Raw genomic sequence first — 25,814 nt, 5'->3', positions numbered from 1 at the left:
AACTAGATAAGATGTTTGTTTCATTTCCACCATAGGATGCTGAAAAGTGACCTTTCTAGGCTCCGAGTGGTGGTTTTCAGCTGGCATCGGAGCATCTGTGCACGTGGCGGATCCACACAATTGTACATATTGTGAGAAAAGTGAATCTAAAGCTCTTACAGACAATAAACTGACATAGAAGTGTTAAACGCGAGAAAAATCTAGTATATATCAACCCAATGTATTTGAAAAACAGAAGGAAGCATTGGCTTTATCATAGCTCTCAACTTGCATGCTTTTGCCAGGTGTCACTCTCCTTGCAATCAGCTGCCTCACCTGCCAAGCCCCACTATACGCCAATTCACTTCATTGGGCTCTCACCCCGCCCAAAAAAAAAGAAATCTGGTGTTCTCACCCTCCTTGGTAAGGTTGAGAGCTATGTAACTACCAGCTGGAAGCTTGGCTCAACGAATATGCATATCTATCTTTGTGTTGCATTCTGGGACTTATAGTTTACACATTGACCGTGCTGATCACGCACACACGGGTTCCCATTGATTCACCAAATTCGAGGGGGTGCCTTACCTTCTGCTACAGCCCGTCTTGCCTGTAGGCCCCTGAAGACGCTGCCATGATCATCCAAGGACCCTGGACCAGGCCACAATGAACTCCGACACAAGTGCTGTGCGAGCGCTAGAGTCCAGGCACTGAAGTAATTTCACTTGACTACTTCATCTCCAACTCCAACACCAGAGTCATCTGTGAATGCAAGGTTAGCAAACCATCACGTGAAATCATGCTGGGCCCGGACGCCAGAAAACGGTTACATTTTACAGTCCCGCTGGCACCACCTGCCCAGTGCCTACTATACCCCCCATGGGCCATGCCCCCCCATGCTGTGTGTTGCGTGTACTTTGTTTTAAACATTTTTTTAAAAATCTTCTCTTCTGCTGCAGCCGGTAGCAAATGACACCGTACAGCTCCCATGGACAAAATCCCATCCAGGCAGCTGCGAGGCCCCCCGAGCGCAAGTCCTGGGGCAGTTTGCCCTGCACCACCCTCATGACGGCCATGGCTGTATCAAGTACTACCATGCCCAAGGGGGAACCCACAACAAGATGAGGTAAAATCTCGCAGATAATGAACCGCCCACCCCCAGAACGGACAATACCAATATCTGCCATTTACAGAAAACTGAAATGGGAAACCTGCAAATAAAATAATGAGAGAAAAACAGTTCTTATCGATTAATATACGAGACACGTGATGTCGAAGTTTGACAATAATAAACAAACATACATATTAATAGAACCCATTGGGAAAATGTGCAAGACAAAACTGCACATTAAAAATACAGACATTTGACAAAGGCATAGGTGCCATTTTGAAATCAGACCAAACTTCATTTCTCAATTTTTTCATATTACAGACACCATTCCACGGCTTTATCTGAACCCAGAATTATATGAAGGGTTACACTTAGTCAGGACCAAGACAGCTTCTGTGGATTGCCAGAAGATGGTTCCCAAAAAGTAGCTCGTGGATCTGCTATGTGGTGATGCTTTTTACAGACATTACTCCATGGAAGACAGTTCTAGAGTGGATGCCATCTTGTGTTAAAATTCGGCATTATCTTGAGGGTCACCTCCCTGGCACTTGATATGTTGGTAATTTCCTATTAGTTTGCAGAAAGCCAGACACATAGGAGTACATTCGATTTACTAAGGGTAGACACGTGTGTACTTCTTGTCCATATTCTTCCTTCGTCTATAAAACCCTCCCTTCATCCCATTAAGATAACTCAGTTTTCTGGTACCTACAGGCAGAGAAGGGCTGAAAGGATGAAGCAGGAAAGCATATGATGGCGAGGAGTTGACCAGAGGCCATTCATTGCTTCCAAACATGACTGTACAGACTGTTTCCGGTCTCATCCCCTTTTGTGAAGAATATGTCATTAATATCTTGAAAAGGGACCATGGACTGGGGGTTCAAGAGTCTCTGAGATGCCACGTCATGCTCCTCAGGTTCACCTCTGCTCGTTCATCATAAAGGGGAAGAAGATCTCTTCATTGAGCAATTCTTAAGTGTTCCAAGCTCTGCCCTTGTCTTCTTTGGGATGTGTACGCCACCGCTTACCAGAGCACACGCCTGACTGCTATAACTGCCCTTCTGATCTGACAACCAATTCCATTCCGGCAGCGGGGCATGTAAACTTGTGATCAGGCCAACACCTGTTCCTTTCTGGAAGTGGGAGGGCTACAATTCCAGGTAATTGCATGGGTGGACTGAAAACTGGCTGGTAGCTCACAAGGCCCCCATGTGGTACAGCTGCGTGCTAGGGGATGAAAGGAGGCCGTTCGCGGCAGGATCTTCTAGCCTTTGCTGATGTAAATATCATCACCCTGTCTACAACAAATCAGCTTGAATCATATAATTGAAAACACTCATGCTTTGTCTCTCAACAAACAGACATTGGGTGTCATTACGAGGTTGCCGGTCCGGAAACAACGGTGCCGGTAAGCTTGCCAGTACCGTTGTTTCCGGACCGGCAAACTCCGAGTTCTGTGGAAAGGCACCCGCTCGCAGACCTTGACGGATTCATGAATGGTGCTGGTGCATTCGTCCTCCCCATTCCCATCGGGACTCGAATGGGAATTTGGAGTAATATTTTCCGGCACCCGGCAATGGGCTATTACCGGGACCGCTGGGGCCGCAATGCCCCGGTAAGTCCCCATTGCTGAGCGCTGGAAATAAAATGACTCCGGCGGCAGCCATGTCATTTTTACAGGCACGGCTAACGCCTGACTCATAATGAGGCCCATTATGTTCTATAGATGGTAAAGAAAGGCATGAAACAGCAACAGATAAATGAATGCCCTGGAAATGCTCTATAAATAATAATTTGGGTTCCTATATAGCCCTTCCTGCCCAGGTTCTTGCAGGTTACGGGGATACCAACCTATTGGTCCTTATATATGGCGCTTCTGCCAGCTTTCTAGGGGTGTATTAAGGGGTGTATTATTACTCCATTTTTGTACAGTACTTCATTGATCAACCTCAGATGGGTGAAGGCTGCATTGGCCCTATCACAGGATTAGAACTTGCAAAGTGCAGCAAGCCCTCCTGTCAGAGACCAACCAGCACCTTACCTGTGAGCTATCCACCTGGACAGTATAAAGCTACCGGAAGGGAAGAGAGTAAGGGGGCTTAAGTAAACAGTCGGGACTTCCGAAATAAAGAGCCTTAGATTGGTGGATTCTCTTTAGGTGCTTTACTTTTACTGCCCCAAGAATTCCTGGAAAGGGAGGTTCTTTTGCTAAAAGTCGAAATGCTAGCAGTAGTTAAAATAGATTTACAACATTTTATGAACCATTGTTTTTGCCATGAATCTGAGCCTAATTAATGGTGTGCTTAGCATATTTGGAAAGTTGTATCTCCCCTTCTCCCAGCTTTGTAAGAATTATGCAGACATCTCAAGAGTAGAGGATGTGTTCAATATTTCACTGTAAAAGCAGCCTCCCAGTGAAAAGCAACATTAAACAGAAGACCTGCCACAGCAACGCTAACTACTTAAAAGCAGACACAGTGATAGGGAAAAAACATATTTAAAAACGAGATTTAAAAAAGGGTTTTTTAGGGTGTGTAGGTTTTCCTATCACATTTTGGTTTGAGGTTTTTAGATCTGCTTGTTGGTAACAGTTTATTTATTAAACGGATTGGGGGGGAGGGGGAGCAGGGGCCGCCTGAGGCTCGGGTGGATCAATGTGTGGCAGCTGTGACTTTACTTAACCACCGCCATCCTGACAATATTTATTCTTCTACTCGAGGTGTGAAGTACAGTTTCACATACATTGAATTATTACTCTGTCTCCTATAACAGTTGGAGGTAAATATTTCTGAAGAGCGCTTTAAAAAGCTGTTGCCACATCGATAGTCCCTTCGTCCCTTTAGAGATGGCAACCCAAGCGCTTGGGCATTCGCCATCAGAATCTAACGGCATGAGAGCAGCTCTGCCCAGTAGGATGTGTCATATTGAACTTTTGGTTTAATTTATTATTGATTATTGGACTTGCTTGAGGGCCTTGATATTGAACTTTTTAACTAGCTAACACATCAATCCATGCGTTTCTGTGTCTGACCTGGAACGTCGCTATCCTCTTGCACACACCCTCAGCTGTGGGCTCACCTGAGAATATGTCCAGGTATTTCAGCAAGGATGCAAAATTATGCAAGATTGGAGTGGGACTAAAGGAGAGGCAAAGACCATTTGAATCATGGAGGATTTGCAAGAGGAAAACAAGCACTCCTAGACAACGTTCCCTCTGAGTGCAGAAATGATTAGCCTTTGTGCGCACATTATTTTCCATGCGCGCAACTGAATAATGAGGTAAGCCACTTTGTGAGCATGCGTAGTCAGATTCCATCTCCGAAGAGTTTGGAAGGCAATTATTTACAAATCATTGTAAAAGGAGCATCATACAACTCTTTTCCCAAACATATATGCTAGAAATCCAAATAGTTTATATTTGGTTATAAGGAGAGCTCATCAACCAGTCCAAGACTTCAAGATATGCCATAGTACCGACCAAAAGTACTCCTCCGCAGAGCAGAGAAAAACGTGTATGCACAAAAAAAGCTTTGTTTGCTCAGGATAAACAGCAGATTTAGTTGTGGCTATTCATTTGCCAACACTGCTCAGAGACAATGCAGAAGGTGTTTAATGCCACTGGAAAACAACTCATGTTAATTACAAAAACAAGTATCGCTATTCACTGATGTAACATGGGCTCTCCTACGGGAGAACATTTTTGATTAAAACAATCAGTTGAATAGTAAATCAAGTCTGTGGCACAGTCTTTTGTGAGTACCCTGGTTCACTTCATGTTTTAACCATATATTTGGATTAAAATATGATGTTTTATATAAATTCATAATCTCTCTGAGTAGATCTTCAGTGCTTTACTTAGTTGCTCACCACGCTTCTTCCACCACTTCTTCGCGTTTCCCCCAAATTGCCTTCCTGTCCCAGTAGCTCATATCTGCTGCACTTTCTAGTGCACGTTGTTGGTTCTTCTCGGTTTCTGAGTGCCACCAAGAGAAGCAATTGCTATCTATGCCTCTTACCCAGTCAAATCATTCAAAACAGTTTTGCCCGTAGCTGGGCCCATAGCTGGGCTCTGTTCAAATATCACATTTGAGCATAATATGAAAACGCCAGTTATATGTTCTCTAGTTAAAGCAGAACCCCTTGCAAGTGTGCCTTGCTTTCCTGCCCCTGGAAGAACCTTCTGCTCTGCCCGCTCGATGGGGATAGGTTTGCTCCTGGCATAGGTGGTGGTGAATGTGAAGGGGGCTAGTGTTCATTTTCTGCTGACAGCAAGATATCAAGTTGAGTAACAAGCTTCACCCCAAACATTGGTGCTCAGCACAAGGCCTCTGTCATTTCATCTGTGAATATTAAACCTGATCATCAGCCTCGCTGAACACCACCTGGGCAAGTCTGATGCGCGCTTGGGGGAGCTTAAGAAGCTCTCTCGCTTGCAGAAGAGTGCAGGCCAGGCAGCTTTCATCAGCCCTCCTCTATGCCTGTACACATTGGTACCCTGAATCCCCACAAAAGCTTAGAAGTTCCAGATTGCAAAGTGCGATTTGCCATCTGACACAAAAATGCAGGAGGCGCATATCACAAACCTGTTTGGATGTGTTTTTTTCCCTAAATCTAAGGTTTCTAACTTCTTAAAAGCTATATGTTTAAATTTTTTAAACACATTCTATTCGCTGTTACTAGCTCGCCTTGCCTGATGCATATTTCCTGCTTTTCTCTATTCATTCAGAATATTATCAATACATTATAATAATAGCTATGTCACAGCTCAGCTTTTCCCGCTTTAAGCGTCCTCATGGAATAATAGGCGTTATCCGCCCTGTATTTTAGGTGGTCATGTTGCCAACCCTGCAGTGGCAAAATGCTGAAGCAGTGGCAGATAGATTAACCCTTTAGGTCACAGGTTACAACCGTTCCTATATTGCTCATTTTACCAGTCTCAGGAGGATGAAAGGCAGTCAGGCCTGACATGATTCATACACACGAGCCACAAAATATACATAGATCTCTGCAGCAAGTGCATGTACTCGTGGGTTACATGAACACCTTCCAACCTACCCCCAGAAGTTCCCACTCGGGTACCGTGATCATTGGCAATGACTTATTCGAAATATATCCCAGGTTTGCTTGCACACCACAACAGCTACATTTTCTATTGGAAACTTTAAAGAATGTTATGTAACTCAACAATATCCGTTTTATTATATGATATATATGATATATGATAGTTTATTTATACAGCACCTATGCACAATGTGTATCAAAGCGCTTCAAGGCAAGGGAGGGAACAAGGGAAAATACAATGACATCCTTACAGGCCATGAACAGTAAGGATGTGAAATTAACTCTCGTACTCGGCCTGATAACATTTCAGTGCAAGAGCTAAGACATAGATAAGGAAGGGAGGGGAGAGTGGGAAGGAAATGGAAACAGACAGTCGACTACTGTACTAGACCTGACGACATTTCTAGGAATGACAGAGCGTAAAGTGAAAATTAGGATTAGTTAACACTGTAGCAATATTAAAAATAAGGTGATCACAGCACCAATGGTTGGACATTTCCTCTCAATGGACCATGGACATGACTCATTGCATTGGAAAGTTTTGATCCAAGTGGAAAATACCACTTCAGCTCATTTTGTTAATAAGAAACTTTTCAGCAGGGAACAATGGTTGATTTTTTTAACCAATTCATCAGAGGTAGGCCTTAATGAACAGGTCGATTGGTCAAATTGTGGCTAATATAATCATTGTCAATATACACAGTGTTCAATTGCATCAGATTAAATCGAGTCTGTACCTCTACAAAATTGCCAATGTGGACACTTTGTGGTACATTGCTTAGTATCACTCGTCACTGTAACAAACATACCAAAGATGGATGAAAGTTCTGCTCTACTTGATGGTTGTATGCAGGTTTAAGGCACAATTAAGCAAAATAGTTGAGTCATTTTTATGAGGTCCTTACGAAGGACAGTTAAAATGATTCATAATGTGTGCCTGTTAACAGTAGGCTGAATAGGGTTTATCACAAAATAAATATGTTTTGTTGTAAATGTTCCATGTTTAAACTGAACAAAAACACATATCCATGATAAACATGGTTTTGTTCATTAGTACTTAGAGTGCTATGGACTACGGAATGGAGGACGGTGGTGCCGGGGGCATCCAGTTTTGTCCGCGGTTCGTCCCGTTTGGTTTTTTCGGGGCGTTGCTGTCGGCTGTTGTGGAGTGCGAAAGCTTGGTGTGACGCCGTGTGACGCTGACTGCCGTTGATTGGATGCGTGTCCGGCACCAGGAGCCGCAGAGCACGATCGCGCCACTTCAAACGTCGGATCACGTGATATAGACGAACACCATTTAGCCGTGAATCCGCGTACAGGAGTAACCAGCTCCGGGACCCAAAGCAGAGAGGCAGGCAGATAGACGACTACAGTGAGGTGACGAGACCAGGACCAACGAAGGTGAGTACAAACGGAGCTTCTTAGATGAACCGCTCTTTAAAATCAGATACTTGTATTGAGAGGACTCACTGCAACATTCGATTATAACTAAGTTTTGGTTTATTTCAGCGACGTTGTACGCTTGAACCAAAACACAGCCATTTATCAGGGCTGAGTCGTTGCCCGAATGAGATCAGCATCCTTACTTTCACAAACGGATACATGACAGGAGTAGATCTCTACTACCTTGGATGTGCACAGTTGGAGGACACAAGGTAATCTCATAATCCTTGTACGAAGAGTTAAATCCATAACTAATGGTTAGCCATATTTTGAGTGGTTACAAATAAATATATGCTTCTCTTACTACTAACTAGTACACGCCATTATGGAAAGAAAGCCACTGCTTTTACTCCCATTTTTTCCCCCAAGTAAACGTGAGGAAGTCTATGATTAACAGAGAGCTGACACATGTGGTGTATTTTTAATAACGTCTTTGTGTTGTTGTTCACAGGGCATAGTCCAGAGTTTGGATACCTGAATATTCCGAAGCACAGAATTAATAAATTAACCTACGCTTGGTAAGTGTGTAGAAAGCATAACAACATGCTTTTGAAACTTTTTTCAGTAGCTGTAAATTGTAACAGTAAGTGTTAATTGCTACTTTTTCTCTCCTTTTTTCTCTTTTTCCCTCCCCCCTCTTTCTCCTTCTCAGCATGATGGGTGCTACACACCTCCTCTCAAGAATCCAATACGAATTGATTCAAGAAACTCACTTGTAAACAGGATTGAAGGAGTCCCCATTTTTTGCTTATGTCCTGGTTTATAGATTATTAATATTAATCAGGATTGAATTGGTAAAATACCATTATTTTAAAATTTGTAGTGGGATCACGTTGGTTCCCCTGATGAAGTTCTTACAGTTAGCATGAAAAATGCTCCCATAGGACGAAACATGTTGGATACGAAGCACTGTGGTTCAATAACAGTGTCATAACAAAAGAGCTATAGAGTACGAGATACCTTTCGGTAGGAAGGAGTACGTGAATATATCCTAATATAAGGGTTCAATAGGTCCCTTGCTTTAGGTTAAGGGTTCCTTTATACATTAGAAAAAATTGTATGGAAAAAAGCCAACGCAGTGTTTACACTACAATTGAATCTGTTTTTGTTTAAATTGTTTTTGAGATATTATTGTGGCAATTTTACACTTTTTTGCACTTTGCACATTTTGCACTTTTGTACAGCAAGGTCGTTCTTCCATAAGTGGACAATTGCCCACTGAGGTTGTATCAACCACCTTCAAATATTGACCTGAAGTATAGTTATAAACATGAATTTTTTGTATGTTTGTCGATGATTGTTTTTAACAACACCAGGTTGTAAAAATGGTGTTTTAGAATTATATATGTGAATTGAAGTGATTGAGATATATATACATAAAATCAAAAATATGTTTTAAGATTTCATCTGTGTGCTAACCAGTACCTGTTTGGTTCATGGTCTAGGTGTTTTCGTTTTGAAGGTGTAAAGAGGGGAGCCTGAGGAGAGAAGGTTCCAAGGAGGAGTGACACATTGGTTCTTTGGTTTCTGATTTCTTAGGTTGCAAAAAGGGCAGAACCTCTGTGTCTTGAAACTAGCCCATAGTCTCTCTTTTCGTTGTTGTTGACATTTCTGGTAGAGCTGGAGAATAACATAAGGTGAGGGAGAGGGGTGCAGAAAGGGAGGGGAGGAACAAAACAAGTGACTTTCGTACTAGGACCGATGACATTTCAGATAGTGCTGGAGGGAATCGGGGGGACAAGTAAGGGGTGGGGGGAAGAGACAGACGAGGTTGCCATCATACTAGGTGCAGGGACAATTCTGATAGAGTAAGTGCATAGACGAAAGTAAGGGGAGGAGGGGAGGAGATAGGAAAACGCAGAAAGGGAGAGGAGGAAAGAAAAGAGAGTAAGCAATCAAAATGAGAGGAGAAGCAAGAGGGGAGAGCAAATACAATTGCACACTGCATATTCGCCTGAGGATGTCGAACCAGATCCACCAGAGCTCTGCAGCAAGCACATTAACCCACCGATATACCTTACTACAAACACTGCTTAAGTAATACGCAAATACTATCTTACCACGGCATCGCTGTCAAAAGGACACTTGGGTTTCCTTTTTTAGCAGTTCTCTTTCATTTTAGATATGTGCGGATGGTTGATTCTCTTACTTCAAAGCTGTGAGGAAGGGCGTGGAGCTAAACTGATGGTGGTAGGTGGTAAGGTACAGGAGGGGTAGTTCTCTTCAGCTGTAGCTGGATCAATCAGCAGACGATACAATGGGAGACGGCACGCTGTGGGTGAAAGAAGAAAGGGGCGCCAAGCGAGAGAAAATGGCAGACGTCTCGAGAGCTCGCAAACTTTAAAGGAGATGAAGGGGAAAGGGAAAAGGAATGGACACATTAGTCGAGGACTTAGGAAGAAGAAGGTACGACTACGAGACGGAGGGGGGCGGAAGGGCTGGATCTGGCAAAAAATAGGAGTGACGGGGGGGCGTTTCCGGAAGAGAGGAGGGTAGGTAAACCTGGAGAGGAGAGGAAAGAAGTAGGTAAAGGTACTACTGGAGCAGAAGCAAGTGAGGGTCAGCAGCACTCAGTAGAATGGGAGTGGGGCACCCATGCACAAATAATCCTTACCTTTCAGGCCTGGCTACTGCCCTCAGCCCCAGCTTCCCGCAAGTCAAATCCTGCCTACTGCTGTCTGCTAATGGATGCAGTATGGCCCTGCTTGGTTGACTGTCTTTCTCTTGACTGTTGTGGACTTGGAGCACACACATGGCACACAGGCCGGCCCCAGCACAGCACAGCACTCTGATTTGTCACAGTGTCTCGGGTGGCACGTTCAATCATAGGCCCAGCCAGCCAGCCACACCTATGTATACGACTCACCACTGCACACAGCACACTAGGGCACGTGTGGTTTCAATACTCCACAGCTCCCAAAAATCATGGGTGGGGCCCAGCTGGCAGACAAATCACGATGCAGCAAACCAGCTGACCTGGATGGATGGATCTGAGTGGCAGTGCAGTGCTAGTTTCATTTTGAGTCCCCATGTATCCTTCTCCCAATAAAAGAGGCCCTACGACCTGAGGCCTACCAGGGAAACTCCTGGTGTCCCGGGGGGCCACTCAAGGGCTGCCTTCACTGTACTGTACTGCTGAAACATCTGATTTGGTTTTTGAAAGTTGCTGATGTGTTCTTCACCCCGAAGGAGTGTTCTCCTGTGCCCTTCGACCCGTACCCCTCTCTGGCTCCTGTGCTAGCCTGAAATATTAGTTGACAGGGCTCTGTAAAAAGTGAGGGATTTTAGCAGTTAAACACTCAATGGGATATTTGCATGCCCACAATACTTTGCAAGCAGATCCTATGTAAAGCCTCACCATGATATTATGTGCAGTTTTAGAAAATGTCTTAAATCTACATGTGCACAATCACTATGAAATGCATGCAAGATTGTTTGAAACATACCCCACCTTTCAATTGTTGGGCGGGATTATCCAAGTGCTCAGTCAAAACTTTTTTTTATAGCAGCAAGCTATCATATACTTTAAGGTCTATGCCTCATGGAACCCTGGACATTTGGAAATGTTGCAGATTGTGTAAAAAGCATTCTAGTTATCTAAAGTATGGTGAAGTAGGAGACGCTGAGCATGACATTTGCCTACTCCAAATACTTAAAAGGGCAAATTAATATTTGAGTTTTATAATACGTTAACTTGCAAGGGGGAACTTCAAAGTGCGTGCGTGACATGTACAAAGAAAACGAAGCATAGGATGAGGTTATGCATCCAAGTAGCCTCTTTACTTACAGTCAGTAATCGATATTTGAGCTCACACTTGGGTTACATAGTGTGGGTAATGCTTTTTCTACGGCACCCTGAGTCACATGAATTCTTGTGCTTGAACGTCATTCATACTATAACAAACATAAAACAAGGTGTGTACCTAAGTCTGGTAATCTTTTGCAGAGTCAATGTAGACAGTCAATGTTGTCTGCTAATATTTGAATGTGGCCTGGTGTGGAGTTCGGGACATAAGGTATAAGTGTGGCAGAGGCAAGTGTAGGAGTCATGGGGGGAGAGATAATTAATGTATTCAGGCATAGCTTAATTATATCTTCTGTTCATGGAGCCACTTTTTCATATTAGTTTTTCACCTCTTGTGGATGTATTCTATTTGTAGGGTTTTTAGGTTTTTAAGGTCAAGCTTGCATAGTAGGGCAGTGTAAATAGGCTGGACCAGAATATCAAGACTAGTTAGTATCATTTAGCTTCATTTTGAGAGAAAGCAAATATTAGGTGTCTGCTGTGGCTTGTGCCTTATTAAATCTTTTTGAATAGGTGGGAATCTTCTGTGTGTGCTGCTAACATTCTTCTCAGCAGCCCCCAGAAGGAAGGTGGAGGAGTGCACATGTGCACAGCTTAGAGTGCACATTGCTCCGAGACTCAAAAAGATTTAGAGCATTTTCTTTTGTGAGTACAGCATTCGGCATGTTAGAAAATACCATCAGAGCTATGGTGCGTTTGAAAAATGCATGAAAAGAAATCCCCCTGTTTGAAATGTGAGAGCAGAATGTGCCATTTTAGCTAACAAGTCACACATACCCAGTAGCCAACCCTGCAAGTTCACCTCCAGTTTGGAGCCACTTGAGGGCATGCAAATTAGCTGAAAGACATAGGTTTTTGTTTCGGGTAAGATGTGATTTTGGTCCCTGTAAGATGACTTTGTCTTAAATCACCGCACCATTTGATGCCTAGCTTTATCAATCCAAGACAGACAGCTCTCATGACACTGACTTACTGGGGCGCCAGGTGTAGTTATCCCTTCTGTAAAGCACACAACGCAGAGCCACTTAATACCAGCAAAAAGAAGGCCGAATGAAAGATACAGGTTAAACAGAGCTTCAAATCACCATCCAAATCCATGGGGCTACTACTGTTTCTGTAACACATTAGATCCTAAAATAACAGAAGTGGGTTCTTAGAGGTTGTTTCTGGTTCATTTACAATGGGGGATTTAATCAAAGTTTTCAGTAGAAGCTAGAGTTCGCTCTTTGGTAAACCTCCCGAAATGTACCAATTTATTCTTTACTGTTCTTGCCAGAATTTAATGTCAAACCTTCTCTCTTCGTAAAAGCGCACCTGCATGACTCTTTTATCATCCAACCATTTAATCTTTGGTAACTGTGTGCAATCTTGTTGTTTATCGTTTTGTAAATCTGCACTAAATGTGAATAAGTGGAGAGTTCAGCCATTGTCCTTTAATTAGGGTAACTACAGGCATCCTGGTTTAAACTGTGATGATGCTTAGTCAAAAACAATTAAATATTAATAGTATTAAATGGTGCCACTACGGGTCACGTCTGAGACACTGTTTTACCAATCCCTTGGCTCGAACCTTTTAGACGTCTGTCCTTCAAGGGTGCTTCTATGCTGTTCCTCATCACAAATAGGTGGATACCACAAAACAACAGAAATGAATCAGTTCATCAAAAACTGAAGGTTTTGACAAGGACAGTGCCGTGTCCTTGTCAAATGGGATATGCCCATATGCTTGTTTGGAGACCTCTACACCCAACCTTGATGCATTGCACAGATACTTGCCTGTCTTTCCTTTGTGCTTGTAGAACTATGGTGAGACATGAGGTAGCATAATATAAAAAATAATAACGGGCACATTACAAGTGACCCATTATTACCTCCCTCTTCCCCTCGCGGGACACGGAAAAGTCTGGGTCCCGCAAAAAGGGAACTTCGTAATCGGCGCTGACGGAATGAAGATGGCCGGTCCCGTACCGGCCCCCTTCATTCCGTGAGCACCAGTGTCGTAATGAGGCCTGATCATAAACCAGTAATACAAAAAACACTAAAAATCCACATATTAAAAAACTGATATCAATACTTTATTGTGCTAGCTATACAAAAATATATAACAATAAAAATTCAGTAGATAATTCATATATATACAATAAAGGAAATCAAAAAGAAACTCAGATATGGCACCAAAAAACCATACATAGCCCTAAACAATCATTGAACCTGTAAGATCTTAGGATCTGAACACATTTGGGTATAAATAACCCAATCTGTGTTATATACATAGCGCAACATGTTTCTGTCCTAATGGTGTACAATAAATACAGGACATTCCCCAGGGGAAAGCTAAATGAGGGAAGGCATTTGTTCTTTCAAAGTTCAGATGCAGTGCCAAAACGTCATTAACTACAAAGAGAAAGAGAGAGAAATACTGTATAAAATTCAAACTTCTAAACATTCACATTGAATTATTATTCTTTTACTTGGGTATGTCTCTTTCTTACAATAAATGTCTAAAAGTACCTGACAATTAATCCATGGTACAAATCAGGAGATATAGATTCCCCACACTTCTTCACTTTTAATGTGGCGACTACTTCACCAAGTGCCACACCATTTGGCTAATATGCTATCCAAAAACAACACCACCGGGTGTTTCATTGCGTTGTAATCATTCATACAGATTCTGACTTTTTTCATAAAAACGTCTATAAACAGGCCTATTAAAGAGATTTCTTTTACCTAAAGTAGACTAGGAGGGAGCATCTGGAAGTACTTCCTTTGTCTATGGCAATTGCATGCAGATTAAATTTAAATACAAACACATACAGGCTCCAAGTCACATGCAGTCCTTTTAAAATTAATCTTTAATAATCTAAGAAGAGATGATAAAGTGCATTTAAAAACCACCTGAAATCCACTTAAAAACCACCTCAACCACACTTGCTTGTTGTTAAATGGGCAGAGAGTCAACAATCTCACACAATCAAATGAACCATAAAAGTCTGTGATCGGACAGTAAAACATGGCCGCTCCACAAAATACAGGCTGTGACATGCTGACATCACCACGTAAGTATGTGATGATGTAATCACGCCAGCATGCAGTGACATCAAAAGTAACAGCATAAACATACACCTAAATCAATCAACACCTAGACCAATGGCAGCCTTTAAAAGGTCATGAATATTCGAAACATTCTTATCAGGAATGAGATCACCAAGAATAAAAATTGCAGTACCAAACCAACCACCCCTTGGGTTCTTCCCCAGTAGTCGGCCTCTATCCTTGCGGGTCGTGTGTGACGTGCCCTTTCCCCATTAAGGGTTTTATAGTGGATATTGTGCTGGCAAAACCTTGGAATATTAATGAATATACTAACTGTAACACTGAAAATATATTTATATGATCACATGTTCCTGTGGCCTACATTATATAGGCAAGACGAACAGGAAATGTAAAACCAGACTCACTGAACATTGGAGTTGCATTAAAAACAGACTTGAACAGGCACCAGTGGTGAAATATTTTATCAATAAATCCCATACATATACGGATGTACGTTGGGTGATTCTAAAAAAAGGTTAAGGGGAACAAACAAAATGAGATCAATCGTAAATTGTAAAATTTAGAACAGAGCCTTATTTTCCGCACCAAGAGTAACATCTTAGGTCTCAATGAGAACGTGGAGTGGCACAATGTGTCTTTGTGACCATTGGGGTGAAGCCGCGGTATCAATGAGTCTGTGTTATGACAAGGTTGATATGTATGAAGTAATTCTAAAACAGAGACCTTCAAAAGACTTTTCTAAATTTGGTAATGTGCTTCAAATGGCATTTGCAAGTATTTGTGGAATGTGTGGTGTCATCCATGAAGAATGTTTCACAAGATAGATACATGAAGTTTATCATTATTGATATGTTTAATAATGCCATCATCTGCTACACTTGTACAAGAGATATGCTTCTTCATGACATGGTATTGTGTTGGACGGCAAACGTGTCTTGGGTGCTAATGGCATCCATTCAGAATATTGATGATCCCTAATAGATTGTCCAAAGAAATCAGCTTTTGTTCCATATATTAGTTCCAACCATTGAATTATGGAGGATGTATATTGAATTAGGGACTACCCTCATGTGATAAGAACTCTATTGGTGATATGACAAGGTAATTCCCAACCTATATTATACTTGCTGGATGTATTTGCATGTGCTTTGTAGCTGAGAGTGTGTATATATTGTCTGAGAAATGAGATAGCCCATTGGGAGGACTAGCGACTAGATCATCTTTGGAAGGAGCGCAGATGCGGGGAGACTGTGGGCCACCAAAAGAACAAAATAGTTGAAGTACCCGCTGAACCCAGCCGAGAGCGCAGACATGCGAGGAGCAACCGTAGAGAGAGGGAAGGAAGCTGCATAGCTAGGTGGCGGCTGGAAAATCTTTATGGGGCCACAGGGGAAAACCGGTAAAACTCCACCTTTTCTCATATGCCTTTTGGTCCACCAAAGGACCAACAAGGCAGTGGAATCTGTCCCCACGAAAGACCTCACATCAAACAGCGGTGAACATGGATGCCATTTGAAAACAAAAACATTGATTTTTCGAGGCCATCATACCGGGGAGCAAACCCACCTGGAAGCAGTGGGTGGGGCTTAACCCAGTTTTGAAACTTCTCTCCTGCATATACATGACCATGACCATGGACGAGAAGGTGAGCATGGACTGGGTAGGGTTCTATCCCCGCAAGGGAGAGCATATTTAAACAAACTACAGGAAGTGTGGGGTATTCAGGTGTGGTCAGTGAGGTTGGAGGTGAAGGACCAAGAACCCAGCCGGAGAAAGGAGGGAGCAGCAATTGGTGGATGAGGGTTACATGGCAGATGAGGTATTGGTTGAAGTGAAAGAAAGTTCTGCCATGTGAGTTTGCGTGTTTGTGTGGTGATTGATGGAGTGCGTTAGTGTAAGGAGTAAATGTGAAGTGGTTGATACCAGGTGAAAGGAAGGTTTGGAGTGCAGTAGTGGAAGGAGGAGTGCAGTAGTGGGAGGAGGACGGTAGTAGTGAGAGGAGGATTGTAGTAGAGGGAGGGGGAGTGCAGTAGAGGGAGGGGGAGTGCAGTAGTGGAAGGGATGCGTGGTAGTGGTAAAATGAGGACACTAGTGGGAGCCGGAGTTTCAATTTGGTGATAGGAGTAGGTAAAGAGCAGGAGAAGGGAGCTCTGAAGAGTGAAACATCGGAGAAACAGAAGAGTAGAGGGTGGATTAAGGTAGAGGCTGAGACAGTATGAGTAGAAAGGGAAAGGTACGAGTGGGCATTAGCAAACAAACCTGAATCTGATAGTGCAAGTGCAAGGCGTTTCCCTGCTCCCTTAGCGCATTTACAATTGGTTAGGTAGGGACAGTGCAAAAGGGAGATCACTGAGCAATCGTCTTAGGGAACCATCAATAGCCTAAACCAGACTGCTTCATTAGGGATTACCGATCAGTAGTATTAATGGGTGGTTAGGGATGCCTGGCTTAGAAAGGAACGCCAAGGGAGATGAGAGTGAGCGGGATGCCCTAGGCTCCACAAATACTGAAGAACTACTCTTGAACCGTCTTGGTGCCTCAGAGTAATTTGCGCTCCCTGTGACAAAATGCAGGTTCCCTTATTTCAATTTGAAAAATATAAACTCAATGCCGAAGCACGGCATGCCAAGCCCAATACCGGTGTGCTTCCTTTCTAAATGTGCAGTTTTATTTTGAGCAGAGTGTTTAATATTTTGGGTTTATGTGTTTCTAGGCACTGCCAATTTGGGGGAATGACGCAATTACGACTCAGGGAGAAAGTGATCACAACATGTATTTCAGTAGGAAAGGGAGGTGTACAATACACATAGTGATGTTCCACTGCCCCACTGGCACACAAGGACGTATGCAATAGGAGTAGGTAGTTGAGGAAGCAGCCGTGGAAAGTCGTTTCTTCCTAAATGTAAAATATCCACACTGACAGGGCAAGATAATTGATAATCACATGAAAGCTCAGGAACAAAGGCTCTCAAAACATGACCTGTGAGGGCTAGGGTTGGCAGGCAGATCAGGGAACCCCCAAATACCAACCCAGGACGGCACCAGAAATTTGGCATAAATACCATTTTTGCCAATCTGTACTTCAATCCCAGTGCCAGCAATACCAGTGTTATCAACTGTAAATCAAAATTCACAACACATCTTTCCAAGTGCCACTAACACAGTAATTTAAACCAGAGATTGAAAAAAGCACATTTTAATAGCTATTTCTTGTTACTTCATAAAATATATCTCATTGTACTAGGGATCAAGGGATCATTGGTGGGTCACAATGCCCTTAATCTTACCAGATAAACGTAAATTCAAATTCTAGAGTAAATTCACACATAATTTGTCCTTTCCACAGTTGTTTAACATTGTTAAATGTCTGTAGTTTTTTCACAGTTTTGATAGATTGTTGCTTGTCTTAGAAATAATCTAATCTAGAGCTTTTAAATATCATTTTGATACATTGGTGTGCATGTCAGAGAAAGGCTGACTGCATGGTCATCCGTTTCGCCCACCCAGCTTTATCAAGGCTGTCATTAATTCAAATAGTATACATAAATGTTTGCATTCCTACGTGGTTGAGATGGAAGCATCATTCTATAGTTAGCCCTTATTGTGTTCAAGTTGAGTACCTTCTTAGGTATGTTATTAGGTACAGATTGCTACCGAAGTGGCCATAGCTGAATTAGCTGCAATAGCTCTGAAGGGACGCCCATGTGATCTAACTTCTTCCATAACAGGTCCCTGTCAATTGAGTCAAAGGCCTCTGATAGATCAAGAAAGGCTACATATGCCTTGCTGCCTCTGATCTTAGTACATTTCTCCACTGTGGTGTGCAGCAGAAGGCATTAATACAGCATGGAAAATCACATTCTGAAGCCAGCTTCGCTTTATGGTAAAATGTTGTTGGCTATGGCCCAATTCTGCAATCTTGTTTCCAGGCAACTGCAAATATCTTGCTCGAAACAGCTACTAATGATGATAGGGCAATAGCAGTGGGGATCAGCTACCGTGCCCTTTTTGAAGAAGGGAATTAATAGGCTCCTTTTTCATGAGGATGTGCATTTATGTCCTTGCGACATTGCATTAAATACTTGCAACAGCACTGGAGCCCACTGATCATACAACCATATAAATACTTTAGGCCTTACCCCATTAGGCGCTTCAGCTTTGCCAGTTTTCATCGCTTGGATGTGTATAACAATGTTTTCCTGTGCAAATGTGAACTTTTCAAGGGTATTTAAATATTTGGGTTTATACCTGGAGATCACAAGTTCCTCCTTAAACAGGACCTCTTGAAAATGTGCTATACACACTGGTGGAGGTATGGATCCTGGGTCACTGTCCCTTTTTTCCTCATACCCTTTTGATGGCATCCTCCAGAATGCTTTGACATTATTCTCCTATTTTGCCCTATCTAACTGCTCCCATTGTTTTTCAATAATCCTCAAAGAATCTAACAAAGGTAGCAACATTGTTATTCTGAATACAAATGATTACATGGAGGAAGCAATGAGGCAACTGGTGGATCAAGATACTATGAGGACATGTCAATAGGTCTTAAATCACAAATAATACCGCGGATTGGTCCTTTGCATATAGCTTTTTAGGTATCCGTAGTTTAATTAGGGCTAGTGAGTCTTCTACAGCTCCGGGCCCAGATGAGATATGTAATGCCTTTATTAAGGCGAACCTGGACCTATGGACTCATACCTTGTACTGGCTATTTCATTGGATTGCTGAAACCCAAAATAGGTCCTCATCGTGGAAGGATAGTATAATAGTCCCAGTGTTTAAAAAGGGGAGTTATACAGACCCCCCAATTATTGCCTACTGTCGATGACAGATGTATCAGCTAAGGTTTTTGCACATATTTTACTGAATGAGCTAGCTATGGGTAGAGTCTCAAAATGTTTTCCTCGCCAACCAAACGGGGTTCCGCAAAGGAGTCCGTACCACTGTAAATGGCTTAGCTTTGGTTACAACTATTCAACAAGCCTGGATGATGCGAAGGACTCCGGTATATGCGGCCTTTATTGATTTTAGTGCTGCATTCAATACTGTGGACAGAGATAGGCTATAGAGTAAGCTGCTTAAACGAAAACATCTCTCCTGGCCTAGTAAAGATGATAAGACAATTATACGAACAAACCAGGGGTAAGGTTTGTCTGGACCAACATGGTAGGACCAGGCTGTGGATTCCTATTCAGAAATGTGCTAAACAAGGATGTATTCTCACTCCTATAACATTCAATCTTTATTTGTATGATTTAGGAGAGGCTATTTCGAATCCTTGTTCTATAGCACCGAAACGTGAACACACCCCTCTGCAAAGGATGGGTTATGCAGGCGACCTTGTTTCGCTTGACTTGACTCCTAGAGGTTTTCAGCCATCCGTGAATTGTCTGAAAACCTACCTTGAGTGAAATTCTATGGTAGCAAATATCTCTAAAACCAAAGTTATGGTTTTTACTCCAACATTAAAAAAGGTAAAAAGGGTGAGCTGGCAAATGGTGGGGGGGAATTAGAAGTGGTTTCTGAGTATAAATACCAAGGTATTCACTTAGACTCCAAATTATGGGGCACACAACACCTTGAGAAATTGAATATACAAACTGCTCAGATCATTTGTGGTAATGTCTCCTTAAAATAAAGAGGGTGGGTACTCCATTGGAATCTTGATCCAACTTTGTCAGGCAAAAAATAGTTCTACCATACTGTATGGTACTGAGATATGGGCACTTGAAAATTAGTCAGAGATGACTGGATTAGAGCGTCATATTTTAAAGAGACTCATGCGACTGCCTCCCCGCAAAGCTTCAGAAATTGTGCATCTAGAATATGCTACTCTGCCGATTAGTGATAAATACTATCTATGTTGCTTAAATAAATATTGGAGGCTGAAAAATGGCCCCAATACTATCTTGCTTGGGCTGATCCATGATGTAGCATTGTCCAAAATTAGTTTAATGCCTACTAGCTTTATTGCAAAAATCAAGTTAACAGCAGATAAATGGCTTGCATTGGCTCTGCAGAATGCCATCAACCTTCCATTTAAAAACTACAAAAAAATGATGAAGGACATCCTATATGGGAACAGCCGTGAACAACTGATTGCGACCGGACCACTAAGAGTAACTTTGTAGACTATATTCTGGACCGGTTGAACTACCCAAATTACATTAACCATTTTGTGGGAAATTCTCTGGTTTGGGACTACATTAAAATAAAATGTAATGTTTAAAGTCACTCGAGGTGTTTGGAGCATGGTTGAATATAGCCAGAGAAAATAGACATTGTAGACCTTTATGGAGATGTTTGTCAGGAAACTGTAAAAACATCTGCTGATTGAATGCCCGTCACTTTTAAATCTTTGGCAGATTGTGCTAAGATTAGCAGGAATAGAAACTACTTTCCGAAGGGATGCAATCTGGTCTATATTTATGAATGGAAGTCAAGAAGCGTGCATTATATATTTTACCATTTTTTAGAGGAAGATCATGTCGATTTTGGATATTTGGACATGAATATGTTGTTGCATTTGTCCTGTAATATGTCTTGTAATATTTGTATGTGGATCTTGTTCTTATTTATTCTAAATATTTTATAGAGATTTTAACTGACTTTTTTACAGAGACTTATTAAAAGTTGACGTTCGTTAACTGTAAAATACGACAATAATAAAAATTAAAAATAACAAATGAAGATCAACAGCATGAAATACTAACAAAATTGGCAAGGATGGAACTAATGATTAAGGACAAACGTAAACGTCTTGCAGCATAATTTCCTACAATGCCTGTTACAAGTTTATACTATCCAAGATTCACAAGACATATGAACATTTTCCACCAGGTGGTCCAATCATTGACCATATTGGCCCAAGAACAGAACACATCTCGTAATTCTTCAGCTGTGTACTCTTCCCCATCCTATGCCCATAATTCAGACTTGTGCATAGAATATGCTGGGCACATGCTAAATATTCTTTGAAAGTTATAATGGCAAGATGAATACCTATTGGTCCAAATGAATGTCATTTATCTGTATACGTGTGTAAACATAATCAGCATCAGTGGACTAGTTTTGAAAAGTGACAGGTCATTCCGTTGCATAAGCCACTATAAGGTGATACTGTACATGATTAAATATATTTTAGTTTTGCAAAACAACCAAATGGTGGGCACCGGATTGACAAGGATGAGAGCCACCCAGATTAGGCTACAATATATAACAAAATGGCTTTCTTTTCTATGTACCCACCAAATCTATGTAGCCATTCTATTAGCCACTGAGCCATAATCACATCAGTCACCGAGCCATAGTCACAACCTCAGTATTTCCATCAAATTATTCAATATATTACACAAAAATATACAGTGATATTTTCTTAAAAGACACTTTGCTATATACAATTCTATTGTTTCTTTTTTTAAATAATCTGAAATGTTTTATTTCCTATACCACTATTCCCAAAGTCCATACCTACTTTCAGACATGCACTCCTATATTCATTCCAATCACACGTAAATGACATAGAAAGCAATGTTTACCTTGTTACTAAATATGTCACTCATTGCTGCCTAACTTCGGAAGTTATTCTTCATTTTTATTGTGATCCTAGTGTTGTTACTATAGACATAATATTCTTTTTTTCACAATGTATTCAGGGCCTCTTTAACCCTCAAGGACTCTAACCCAACATGCTTCAGTGTGCTGTGAATTACTTGAAATTCTTTCGAAACTAGTACTTCGGTGGGAGGATGTGGTATTGGTACGTTGTTGTTGCGTTGGCTCAGCTTCTGATTAGGACCCTGCAATGAGCTGTGACCACTTTTGGTGAGGAACAAGCACACCTCTGGCGATTAGTTTGCACCTTATACGGTCACAGTGCAAGTCTCTCTTATAGTTTCTACGCTGTCATCCATTAGGTTTTTTTTCCCTCTTTTTAAATTGAATATTCTCCTATTGTGCATAAGGTGGGCCAGTGTAGAAACTTCTGAAGAGGAGCAGCTTAATCCCTCTGCAGCAAGTCCCGCCCCTACTCTGCCTATATGTTGGAAACCGGAAATTGCAACATTTGCAGTGCCAGTGATTATGCCAATTACACGAAACGCCTTTGAGACAATGTATCTACTGAGAAAACCCTATATGATGTATCCCAGAAGAGATGATGGTCTCCTGAGGAAGATCCTCGAAGAAGTGTGAGGATGAGGAAAGGAGAAGCTGGTGACAGCACAAGAAGTTAGCGTAACGCACTGAGAAGGATGACCGAAGAAGGGAAGGCATACACCTTATAGAATCTGATGGAGAAGTAAGGAATTGAGAAAACTTTCATGTGCAGAATGAAGTTTGCACGTGTGAAGAAGCACTGCAGAAAATGCAAGCAGTTTTATAGCTGTACAGATGCTGTAACGCAAGTAGACTAAGTAATTGTAAAGGCTGGCTATACGTAGTGAATAGACTGCAGGCACTGCCACCAATATATATATACAAAATGGACATTCAATGTCACAATTTTAGTAAGCTCAACCCGTAGAGAAATTATGATTGATAGTTTTGTGTGTGTCAAAGCAAAGAAATAAGCCGAGGCTTGACGATGGACCAAAGGAAAGCTTCTTGGCCTGGTGTCAAATGCTCATGCAGCCAAAACTGGTTATCAGTCCTTGAAGAACAGTGTATGTGAGACGCCGAGGCATCCCTTGTTAAATTGCAAAGAGAGAACACTGTGAGTGCCATGTTTCGTTTTTTGAGACAATTAAATGCTATAAAATGGGCTGATTCACGGTCTCCAGTCACGTGAGTTCAGGATGGAAATAGAAGTGGGCATGTAGACCTGCACCTTGACAAGAACATGGTCACACTCCCTTATATTCCCAGAGAAGAAAAGCGACTTCAAAGCCAAGTTCAAAGACAATCCGAATGGCAGAATGCATGAGTTTCCTGTGGAGAGTGGCCAATATAGAATTATTGCAAGAAAATCAAGACTGTGAGACGGGTCCCTCTTTGACGAAATACCTCCGAGTTTCCACAGGTGCTTTGCGAACGGAAGGCGAATGTGGTTGATTGGAGGGGGGAGTCGATACCCAAGGCCTTGAGCTGAACAAACGAATAGTGAGTAGACTAAGGGGAATGACAAACTGAAGGGATGGGATTGTGGTAGTTTAGAAAGTAACGGGTAGTTTAGAAAGTAACATGGAAAAGTAAAGGGTAGTTTAAAAAGTAACAGGGAAAAGTAATGGGTAGTCTAAAAAGTAACGAGAATTTTTTTTCATTCAATAGAGAGAGAGAGAGAAAGCCAGAGAGTCCTAATCCAAGGGAGTTCAGAAGAAATTGCTATACACTTAGTTGAAGCAAAATAGGCTACATATTGGACAGCTCCATATAAAATGACAATTTAAATCCTGTGATCAGGGTATTATTAGGGGCAGAGATAAAGGAGTAATCACTGAGGATTAATGTGGAAAGGCGACTGGTCTGTCTGTTTGTGTATTTGTCGTAAATTAAGGTGTCGAAAAGCGACAATTGTGTAAGGAAAATTGAGAAAAGGTTGAGGGGACATAGTGGGCCTCATAACAAGGTTGTCGGTCCGGAAAAAACAATACCGGTACGGTCATACCGGCATCGTTTACCGGACTGGAGTATTACGAGCAGTGATGCTGGTGTCACTGGCTTCAGCAGGGACCCGCTGTGACCAGGCTCTACCTTGCTGGAAGGGGCGCGGACACGCGGAAGCCTTGCCTGTGACACTGGCATGCCGCTGCAAAGTGCACATCATGAGTCGCACAAGCATGCAATTACCGGCATTTAGATGCCAGTAATTACGGATACCTTGATGCCGTCAACACCAGCATCGCGGAGCAGACATTAATAGCAATCTGCCTGCGCGGAAACCTGCCACAGGTGCACACAAGCAGCAGAGGTGGAGCCAATGGGGTCAAGCACAGCACAAAAGGAGCACTCCCACACACCACACCCCTGACAAATCCACAATGCTACCATTGGCAGTTGCAATAATGCGGCTGGAGGATATGCCTGCACTGCTACTCATTGAGCAGGCAGTGAACCAGAGAATGCAGCAGAGGCGCAGAAGGAGAAGGTGGGCGAGACTGGGCCAGCACGTACAAATTGCACAGGCAGTTGTACCCCACAGGCAGCCACCAATCCCTCGCCAAAGGGCCAGTCCATTTGATCTAACCCCTGCACAGGTCCACACCCTGTACCACCTGGACACGGACACCATCACCACAATAGTGGACCTCATGCATGATGACCTGGTGAGCCTCATCAACATCCGGACAGCCACCCCCCCCTTGCTGAAGGTAGTGTCTGTGTTACACTTCCTTGCCACAGGCACCTACCAGCACACAGTAGGGCAGCTGCATGGAATCTCACAACCCTGTTTCTCCCGTGTGTTGAACTAGGTGGTAGATGCACTCCTGAAACACGCCAGGGACCACATCGAGCTACCACGGACTGCGGTGGAGGTGAATGCAACCAAAATATCATTCCATGCACTGACAGGCATGCCAGACGTCATTGGTGCCTTCGACTGCACCCATGTAGAGCTGGTAGTCCGACATGCCGTGGAGGTAGTGTACCACAACAGGAAGCTTTACCATTCCCTGAATGTCTAGATGGTGTGCGATGCACGCAATGCGGTTCAAGATTCCCTGGCTCCACACATGATGCCATGGTGCTGCGCAACTCCACTCTACCCCGCTACCTGGCAAGACACGCTGCACAACGTACCTGGCTGCTGGTTGAGTAAAACCACATGGCCATGAGGGGTGTGGATGGGGGGGGACCACACCCATAGGCAACCTGCCTGCTGGCTGGGCCATGAGGGGCATAGGAACATAGCACATGAATGCATGCATGAGCAGTACAAGTTCATGTATCCACAATCACCCCTATACATGTATTTCAGACAGTCTGCGTTGGGCTATAGAGGTAAAAGTTGCATGAGATACCAGACCTACATACCTCCACATCACCAACCTGCACAATGACACGTTACACACATGGTACGAGACCACACACAGCGTCCTGGGTGTTTCAAACTGTGACCCTACATAAATCAACAGATTGTGGGAGACAGACAATATAAGCAGCTGTGGCATGCCTACACAGCTGTGCGTACATGCAAGCAACATACACAGTGGCCACATCAGCACATGCATCAGGAACATCAGAAGACATGAACCACAGGTACCACAATGCACCACCCTGCAGACACAAAAATGTGACCCATGACCACAGCAAAAGGAAATCACGAGTCATGCTGCCATGCCTGAGCTAGATACAACTGACACACAGCGAAATCTCAGTCACTGCACCCACCCCACATATCTGTCCAGTCACCTTAAGGGA

Source organism: Ambystoma mexicanum, chromosome 7p (genome assembly GCF_040938575.1).
Source record: "Ambystoma mexicanum isolate Mex_15411 chromosome 7p, UKY_AmexF1_1, whole genome shotgun sequence".
Taxonomy (NCBI): Eukaryota; Metazoa; Chordata; class Amphibia; order Caudata; family Ambystomatidae; genus Ambystoma; species Ambystoma mexicanum.
The sequence above is the reverse complement of the archived record's forward strand: the minus strand, read 5'-3'. Positions refer to the sequence as shown.